This window comes from Quercus suber, unplaced genomic scaffold, assembly GCF_002906115.3.
Source record: "Quercus suber isolate HL8 unplaced genomic scaffold, Cork oak 2.0 scaffold_247, whole genome shotgun sequence".
NCBI classification, from domain to species: Eukaryota; Viridiplantae; Streptophyta; class Magnoliopsida; order Fagales; family Fagaceae; genus Quercus; species Quercus suber.
In genome coordinates this window covers 775,273-785,000 of record NW_027069703.1, presented here as the reverse complement: position 1 = coordinate 785,000, position 9,728 = coordinate 775,273, and positions in this window count along the sequence as shown.

Here is a 9,728-nt window from a genome sequence, read left to right as displayed (position 1 = left end):
CATGTAAAAAAAAAAAAAAAAAAAAAAAAAAAAAAAAAAAAGACTTTAAAATTCTACCACGTTAACACTTAAAACGCGAAAAGTTATACCATACGAAAAAGTTTAAAATTCTGCAATGAAGATAGTTTAAAGTCACAAAAGTCAGATCGTTATACAGAATTTGAAGTAAGCCATGAAGAGAGAAACATCAAAGGATCATAATCAAAACCGTCCATTCCCTCGCTAGCCTCAAACCGCCATAACCACCCACCATTATGCCATATATCTGCCATCGGTAAGGTATTTTGTTTTTGTTTTTTTTTTTTTTTTTTTTTTTTTTTTTTTTTCGATTTGGATATGAACTAAGAAATATGATTTACTTTTTCAGTATTTTGGTTGGGTTGGTTTTGATTTATAAATATAACAGCAGAGATCTTATATTGGCAAATATGAGGTTCTGCTAAGTGGCACGTTCTTTGTAAAAATAATTAATATATTTTCAAGTGTCACATTAAAGATAAAAATAAATTAAATATTGACTTTTTGTTTATTTGGTTCAATATTTCCATATTTTTCCTCTCTCACACATACACGTAAAACCTTTTTCATTTCAATATTCACAATTCTTACCTCTTGCACTTCTACCCTTAGTCCTTCATACCTTTCCATGCCAAATAGACACATACCAAAAAACGATGTTATTTACTTTCAATTTTTCAGTGAAACTTATCTAGCTCTAGCATTGTTGTCCTATTTAATCCTAACCTCTATGAGTGGCTATAACTAAGGAATGAGGCTTGCATTTTATATTGAGTGACCACGATAATTACAATTTTGATGTTAAGGTCAAACTTTATAGACTTATGGGTTTTGTAAAGGCTATGATTGGCCATGGGTGTTTGAGATGTATATTTTGTTTTAGAATTAAGGAGAAAGAGAAAAACACATTCTATATTAATTTTTATTCTACAATATTTCTCTAAAATTGTTTTTTTTTCCCCTCATTGCGAATAATTATAATGGATATATATATATATATATATGCAATTCATAATTGTTACTGTGGGACCGTTTTCAGCCCAATAAGCCCAAACAATACATTTATAGAGAGTGGGGTGAAAGGTTTAGGTGCTGGCCGTCGATCACCAAGCATGAACTTTCTTATAAAGAAGAAAAATGCTAAGAGTTTCTTTTCCAATGGGGGGATGCTCCTCGGCCTGTGGCCGAGGAGGCCTTATTGTTCTCTCTTCGTTTTCTGGTTTTTTCCCCCCCTTCTTTACTTTACTGGCTTTTCTTTTATAGTTTTTATCTTCCTATCCCCTCCTTCCATCTGTTGATCATCTATTTGCCTTTTTTTCTGGCCGTCCGTCCCATCAGAGGCCTTATCGGTACTCAAGTGATTCACTCTGATCAACGTTATCCTGTCAAGGGGTTACCTCCCCATTAATGCGGCGAAGGGGGTTAGTTGAATGCATTAAATGTGAGAGTGACAGCTTACTTTGGGGTTAGTCTCTCCTCAAAATTACCTTCGTCAGGCCGAGGACAAGGTGGTCCTCGGTGTGGATTGGGAAGGAAAGGCTTTCCCTCACCTTAGCCCTGAATAGCCTGTGCTCATCGGCCTGGGCCTTGGGCTTGCTACATGATGGACCGAGACTATCAGGCCCATGGGCCCCACAGTTACTTTTTATGATAAACTCATTACTAACAAATTTTATAACAATTATGCTATAATATATGTACAGTATACTCTGAAACCATCTCACATAAAATATTACAATATTATCAATGCATCGCAATTTACTAGTTGATTTTATTAAGGGAGAAAAGGCCCCATATCTTCTTAATGATCAAAAAAATTTGGAAACCTGAACTCATAACACGGTAGAGCCTTTTGAGGGTATCATCCAAAAACATTGGTGTTACAAGGAACTCTATGAGAATTATTTCAATAAGGTTCTATATGTGTGCTTTACTCTATTGAGTTGTATGAACAAGATCTTACCCGGTTACTGAAGAGTATGGGGTAAACTAAGGAAGGATGGCAACCAAGTGTATATGGGGCAGGTGTGGTCACAACGGTGGAGGGGAGTTACAACAATGGATGTGAATTACAACATAATGAGAGAAATAATATCTAAGGTTAAAGAGATAATAGGAAGGAGAAAGGGGGAGATGCAGCGAAGTGGTGGTGACCGTTGATGACGAGGTGCAATGATGAGGTGGAGTGAGCCGGGTTTGAGAGTGAGAGAGAGAAAGAGGGAGAGACGACAGTGGAAGAGTTTGGGTCTAATAGGGTTTGAGAAAAATGAAGGTATATATACTAATCCTAGGTATATATATATTAGTGACGGTGAGGTGCAATGACGAGGAGAATGGAGGTTGAGAGTGAGAAAAAGAGGGAAGGAGAAGACGATGAGAAAGTATAGGTCTGATAAGGTTTAAGAAAAATGAAGGTATATATACCTAGGATCAGGGTTATATATATATATATACACCTAGGATTAAGGTTTTATTTTATATTAGAGTGAGGAGTAAAATAGTAATTAACAAAAACATATAATATATATATATATATATATTAAATGGCGATTTAATACATATTTAAATATATGTTAAATCGACATTTATTATTCAGTTCCTCTAATTTTTTTTTATAATATTTAAATATATTAAACATCCAAGATGAATGCGTAAATTTAATTGGTTAATATATTTAATATTATCAAAAAAAAAAATTAAAAGATCAAAGTAATTTAAAAAGTAGTGATGTGGCCGATGATTTGGTCTAACTCGGTCCATTTGGTCCAATTCCATTAAGTTTGGTCTTATTTGGTCTATTTCGGTCTATTCGGTTCAGTTCTGTCCAGTTCAATCTACTTTGGTCCATTCCATTCAATTCATTTCAATTCACTTACCTAGAGATGGGAAAAGACTGGTTTGAATTGAGAGTAATTATCTAAAAATTTGAATTTATTAAAAACTATATGACAAAAAGTAATATTATTACTTTTAATTGTTTGATTTAATGATTTGTGGAATAATATTTCTTTATATTCTCCCCCCCCCCCCCCCAAACAAACCCATCTTCCTCTATCACCTTCGCTAATACATGGTTTACCGTGAAATTAATTACATCAAGTACCACCTCCTCTTTCCATAGTAGTGCCAAGCCTCCCCCGAATCAGGTTCTTGACTATGAACTGATTTTGAAAAGGAAAAATCTTACAATGTTTCTTAAAGCCATCCTTATTCAATCTTGTTTTCATAAAAAAGAAAACCGTGGGAGCTTGATCCTTCACAATTTTACGAAGACTATGAACTGTCCAAGGGTTCCCAGGCCCTTGGCAGTTCTAACTTAATATCCTCATTGTGATCAGTAAGGGTGATCCATCACCCCTACTATTGTGTTCATAGAGTAGTCACCATGTGTCTTCTTATGCTTTAGTGCTTGTATCATAAATTCACAGTGAACCTCCTCATCCACAATCTGAGCTGCTCCCTTCTTCCCCAAAATTGAGCCTACCACCCCCTCCTCTTCTTTCCCAGACCCATATTCAATACATGGCACTCTAGTCCACTTAGGCTTGGCAACTCCATTCCTCCATGTGAATTAGTCGGTGTAAATCGGGTTGATTCCCATTTTGGAGGTGACCATGAATGAAGGCCCGTTGCACGTAACCAATCCCCGTACTAACAGCGCACCTCTCCTTCCTTTTTGGATGCTGCAAAGTGGCTTGCAAATTGCTTGAGATCGTGCCCCAGTAATCCACAATAATGGTAGAATATCGGCAAACGTTCATACTTATAATTGACCTAACACCGCTCTCTGTCCGATCTTGCACCAAAGCCACCTCTCCGAATTGGCTTAGAGATGGGAAGTGCTACCCTCACCCTTATGAAAAAGGTTCAATACTTCTTTTTTAGATCTGTTTTCCACTACTTCCACCGTACCCAATCTACTTCCAATCTCGTCGGCCACCTTTGGAGATATCATATCAAAGGGAGCCCCCCAAATCTGGACCCATAGTGACGCTACATCAAACTTCACATTCACTATCGTCATACTCTTCTACCAACGTTGGAGCATTAGTGCTTGATTGTCAAAAGACCATGAACCTCCTCGAAGAATTCTTTCCATGTCGAATTCCGTCCTGAACTTGAACTGAAATAGATTGGCACCCACCTTAACGATCTGTACTCCCTCTTCCAGCCCCCATGCTTTCTTCAGAGTGTAATGACCGCTTTTTATTGAACAGTTTGCAAGTCAGAAATTTCCCCACCAGGCTTTGAGTGCAACTCTCGTTTTCTTCTTTTCGTCCTTCGTCAAAAACTGCTATTCCCTCTTCTTCTTCCGTGGTTAGTTTCATATTAATAATACTATGAATCACGTTGTCAGCCATCGAATAAAAAGCAAAGGCAGACCCTCAGAATACACTAAGGAGAGAATACTCGTTAGACGAGAGAGAGAGCTCCTATGTAGAGGAGAATGGAATTTTAACACAAAAGCATGTCCTATTACATTCTTTTTAAGATAACTTTATGAAATATGAATATAAGGTAGTATATGATCAGACCACAAAAAGAAAAAAAAAAAAAAAAACAATTGAGTGCACGTGGCTTTATGTTGGCCACAAGAACCACAATGAGTTGTAGCCATCTTTGCCACAATCTCCAAGGTGCTTGTCAATCATCATTTTGCAAAATAGAGAGAATGCATGCACTGAAGAAGAAGAAGAAAGCAGTAGAGATGTAGCTAGCTAGAGAAGAAGATGATGGTAGTGATGCTGCACTAAAGGATTGTTTTGCTAAAGATTTGTCATTTGTAATTGTCTTGTTGGTATGTTTTTTCTAAACTGGATTTGTGATTGTCTAAAGGTTTTTCTAATTATCCAGGTTTATGAATTGTTTTGTTGGTTTTTCTAATGGATTTTCTTGATATTTTTGGGGAATACAGCAAAGGGATGGTTTGATTAAAACAATTTGGGAAATTTCATGGGTCAATTTGTAAAATATTTTTAGGGGGGTATATATAATTTAGTGTGAAAAATTTAGAATTTGTGTGTAGCCTATGTATACTACTTGTTATCTAAAACATTTAACTAAAAAAATTAAAAGAAAACCATTATCACCCAATGCCCGCTGGTGAGTGCAATTCTTTTCTTAGTATTTCTCCATGTTTTCTATTCCTTTTTCTCTCTTTTTATTTTATTTTATTTATAATTTATCTACCTTAACCGGCCATTACTTTTTCTCTTTACTCTCCATGTACTTGTTCTTCTTCTATTCCTTATTTTACATATATATATTATATATATATTACACATAAATATAATAAATTATTCTTAATTTGATACAGATATATAGTATATCATATATACAAAATAATGTAATGTTTGTTGTTTATTTGATTATATTTTTTTATGCATTCAATGATTGTTTGTCTAAATTTTTGTCTAAATTTTTGTGATTTAAAACCTATTAGTAATTTTGTAATTAATTACTATTCGTACTAGGTTTTTAATAATTGAATAATTACAACAAGTAGATGTCTTTGTGAGATATCATCCAGTTAGGTTATAAAGGTTTAGATTGTTGGGTTTTGTGGAACTTAGTTGTGTTCGATCCGGATGATGACCAAACCTGAAATAATGTTGTGTGGTTTTGTAATGGGAGATTTTCTAAGGCTTAGTCCATGGAGCGGAGGCTTGGGCTGATAGGCCTAAGCTGTAGGCTCCCGAGAAAATTTTTTGGCCTGTTTTGTAGCCTATTGTGAATCCTGTGCGTAGGATATAGAAATCGTTGTTTTGGTGATTAGGGTTTCTTGATTTAGTTTTTTGAGAGAGAGAGAAACTGTACTGCTGCACTTTGTATTTTTCCTTGATAATAGTGAAATTCTTGCAACTCCGTAAACGTAGGAAAATTGTCGAACCACGTAAATAATGTTTTGTACGTGTGATTATTTTTCTTTAGCGTGTATTTTCTCTATTTTGTTTCTCACAGATCTGAGAATTTCATGTTTAATTCACTACATAGATTATTATACTCAATTAATAAATTGTAATTTATATTCTAAAAAAGTAGTAGTTTAATTTGAAAAACTAGAGCATGAGCAAGTAAAAAACTATTGAGTTATAAAACAGTATTAAACTTTTGTTGTACATTGAATTATGTTTATAGGGCAATTATCATGTACAACAAGCAAGAAATGGTTTACGAGTTCAGACAACTAACAAGAATCAAATACCGAAAAGTAATTCTCCACAAACTACAAAGAGACCTATTAATTGAGTTATTAACATTTTTACATTAAGTTATTAAACTGGATCTAGTGTGTGTGGAGAGAGAGAGAGAAAGAGAACCTTGTCTCTGATGACGACTGATCATTTCTGTTGTCCATGACAGTTGAAAAACAGTTCTGAATTTTTTTTTTTTAAAGAGAGAGTAATAGGAGGACCTTAGAAGAAGAAGAAGAAGAAGAAGAAGGTGGGTTGAGGAAGCTACTCATAGTACTAGATGGATGAAGAGAATGGATTCCCTTTTCTTTTTCTTTTTTCCATTTTTTTTTTTTTTTTTTTTTTTTTTTTGAGATAGAATGGATTCCAAATTAACTAACAATGTCAACTGAATATTTTTGGGGTAATTCTTTTCTAGTCTTACACAGAGGTGGACCCCACACATGAGATCGGAGCACTGCTCCAAGCGTAAATTCTATTGTCCTAATACAAAACATTTTTTATGATCCAAAGGATTTGGACCCACTGAAAAATCAACTAGAATAATTTTACCTGTGTTTTTTTTCCCCCTCTCCTTTACATTGCGAGTAGCTTTCATTCGAACGTTTCTCCAAAGATGGCTTCTGCATTCTTTGTATGATCCCAGTTTTCATCAAAATAGATTCTGAGATTTGCACCATGAAATTCCTGAAAAAGTGTTTTTTTCATTATCGTTTTCAATAATGTGATAGAAAGAGAGATTTGAACGCATAAGCATTTATGAACCTATTTAAATGGAGGATCAATGGAATATTGGTATACGTATGAACTTTGGAGGCATTTCAAGTCGGTTTTCTTTTCAAATTCATGTTTTCAAACAATAATTTCTTGACTTTTATTGACCCAATATATTTTTCATTACCTTCGGGCTTAACCACATTCTATGACCAAAATCCTAAAGCATTAGGGTTTCGTGCTCCGGTTTCATCGTTGGAAACATTACCATTGTAATACAATGTGTTTAGTAAGGTCTATCTAACCTTTTGGGGTAGAGTTTATAAATTCTTGCCGCTATAAGTTATAACACATGTATTGTGAGTAAACACAAACTGGGTATGACTCCCATGTATAGGGCCAATTTATGAACATTTTAAGATGTGTCATACAGTTGTGGTGTCTAAAGGAATGCTCGGCTTGTCATACCCATGTGGTGAATAAAGAAATTAATACTAGACGTTATAAGTTATAATATAATGAGTAAACAGAAATTGGGTACGGCTTCCATGTATAGGGCCAACTGACGATCATATTAGGACATGTGTCATGCCCATATTGTATCTAGAGGAATACTAGACGTGTCATGCCCATGTGGGAAATAAAGTAATTAATACTAGACCCAAGCCAAACCACAAAAATTAAAGGCTTGGCCTCATATCATGGTACTGTAACAAAAAAAGTCTAGAAGATTCGTTGTTTTTAGAAAATCTAGGACCATTTTTTTTTTTGCCACAACTTTTATGTGGCATATTGCTCCACGAACCTTCTAGTATACCTCAAATGATCAAATTTAAATGTTGAGGTCCATTCATTTTTGGTTAGAAGAAAAGTTCGTTTAGAGATGTACAACTCCGGATGCTTGAGAGGGGACCATTTATATTCCAGGAATCCAATTATCAATATTCAGAGAATATATGATGTTCACCCCAGCAGTCTAGATCTGCTCCATTCATGCACCTTTGATCTGCTCCATTCATGCATCTTAGAGTGGACCTCAATGCACTTTCTTCTTTTTTTGAGAAAAAACCTCAATGCACTTGAGAGTACAGTTTAGACCCCTTTGTTTTATTTTAACAAAACTAAGTCGACCTATTAGGTTAATCAATTATGATAGTCAATTGATTTATGATTAACAGATATCAACAACAATAATAGTTTATAAAGGAAAAAAAGAAACTCTTACTTCTAATGCAACCTTGAGTAGAATTTACAGTTGAGCATCTAATTAGTTGTGCAGCTTGAAGTAATAACTAATAAGCTTTGTAATTTGGACCTTTCTATTCTAGCTTAGGCCATGTCTATTACTTGATCTTAATTAGGGGTGGTAAAATCAACCCAAACTCATTTGCCCACCCAAACTCACTCACTAAAATAAGACCAAACTCACCCAATTATTAATTTGGTCAAATGAGTATTAACTCAATTAACATAAGTATTCATGGGTAATTTTTTAGATTTAAGGGTATTTTGGTTATTTAGAGGTTTTTGTGGTATTTTTGTTATATATACTCATTGATTATTGGGTAATTGAGTAGGTTGAGTTTTACCTATAATAATTAGGTTGAGTTAGGTTGAGTTTGAATTATAATTAATTGGTTAAATGAGTTAAATGCCCAATTCAAACCTATTTATAATGGGTAAATGGGTTTTGGGCCCATTTGACACCCGATTCTTAAGTCTTAACTAGCTAAAGGATGTCCAACCCCAAGGTCACATTTCACTAATTCTCCTTACATACAGCTTTGTCCTGCAATTTCAAGCCTGTCCTACTTCAGTTTTAATAAGTATAACAACAAACGCTGAAATTATTCAACTAAATCATCCTTCAGGAAGCAGCAAATTCAGAAGCTGCTCATAATTTACGCAAGACTGTCATCATATTATGGTCAAAACGGCCCATGACGCTATCAATATCATCCAACACCCCTACATAAAAACTTTACATGTTGTTAGCACATTCAAAATCAAAATAGTAAACTGGCATCTACGTTGGTCCCAGTGGGCTTCACGCCTTAAAAAGTCATATTTGGAGATGGATAAGACTGCTGTAGTGATCTCCCCCCACCCCACCCCCAAATATATATATATATATATATATAATTTTGATGCTATTGTAAAATACTATTTAACCTAAAAAGTAAAATATAATTTATTTTCATTTAATTTTTCTTTTGGGAAAGTGTCCAGACCAACCTAAAACTCATTTTAGTCCTTTAAATTTGAAGTTGGTCAATTTAATCTGGTACCTTTACCCAAAAATTACTTAAAACAACAAACTTAAAGGATTAAAATGATTTTTGAGTAAAGTTATCGGAATCAAATGATAATTTTCAAACTTCAAGCTGGCAGAGACCTCATTATAAGTTTTGATCTCTTTCATCAAATACATAGTCTTAGATTGTCTTCAAAAGGACTTTTGCACAAAAAGCACCTCCTCACTTATTTATAGTTGACCCCTATGACTCTTTGAGAACCAAGATCATCAATGATTGTTGTGCAAATAGCCATTCTAAATTCCTCCTTAAAAATCCAAATCCCTTATGGAAGAATCTAGATTTTTTCATACACCTTCCTTTCAAAAAGAATGAAGATGTAAATCCCACAAAAGCAAGCCATAGAGGAATGAACCCAGAGCATTTAGCTTTGGCCAAACAAGAATTGTCTACCCTCCTCTCAGAAGGCCTTATTGAGCCCCCCCCCACCCCCCACACACACACACACACACACACACACACACACACACACACACACGTACATTTT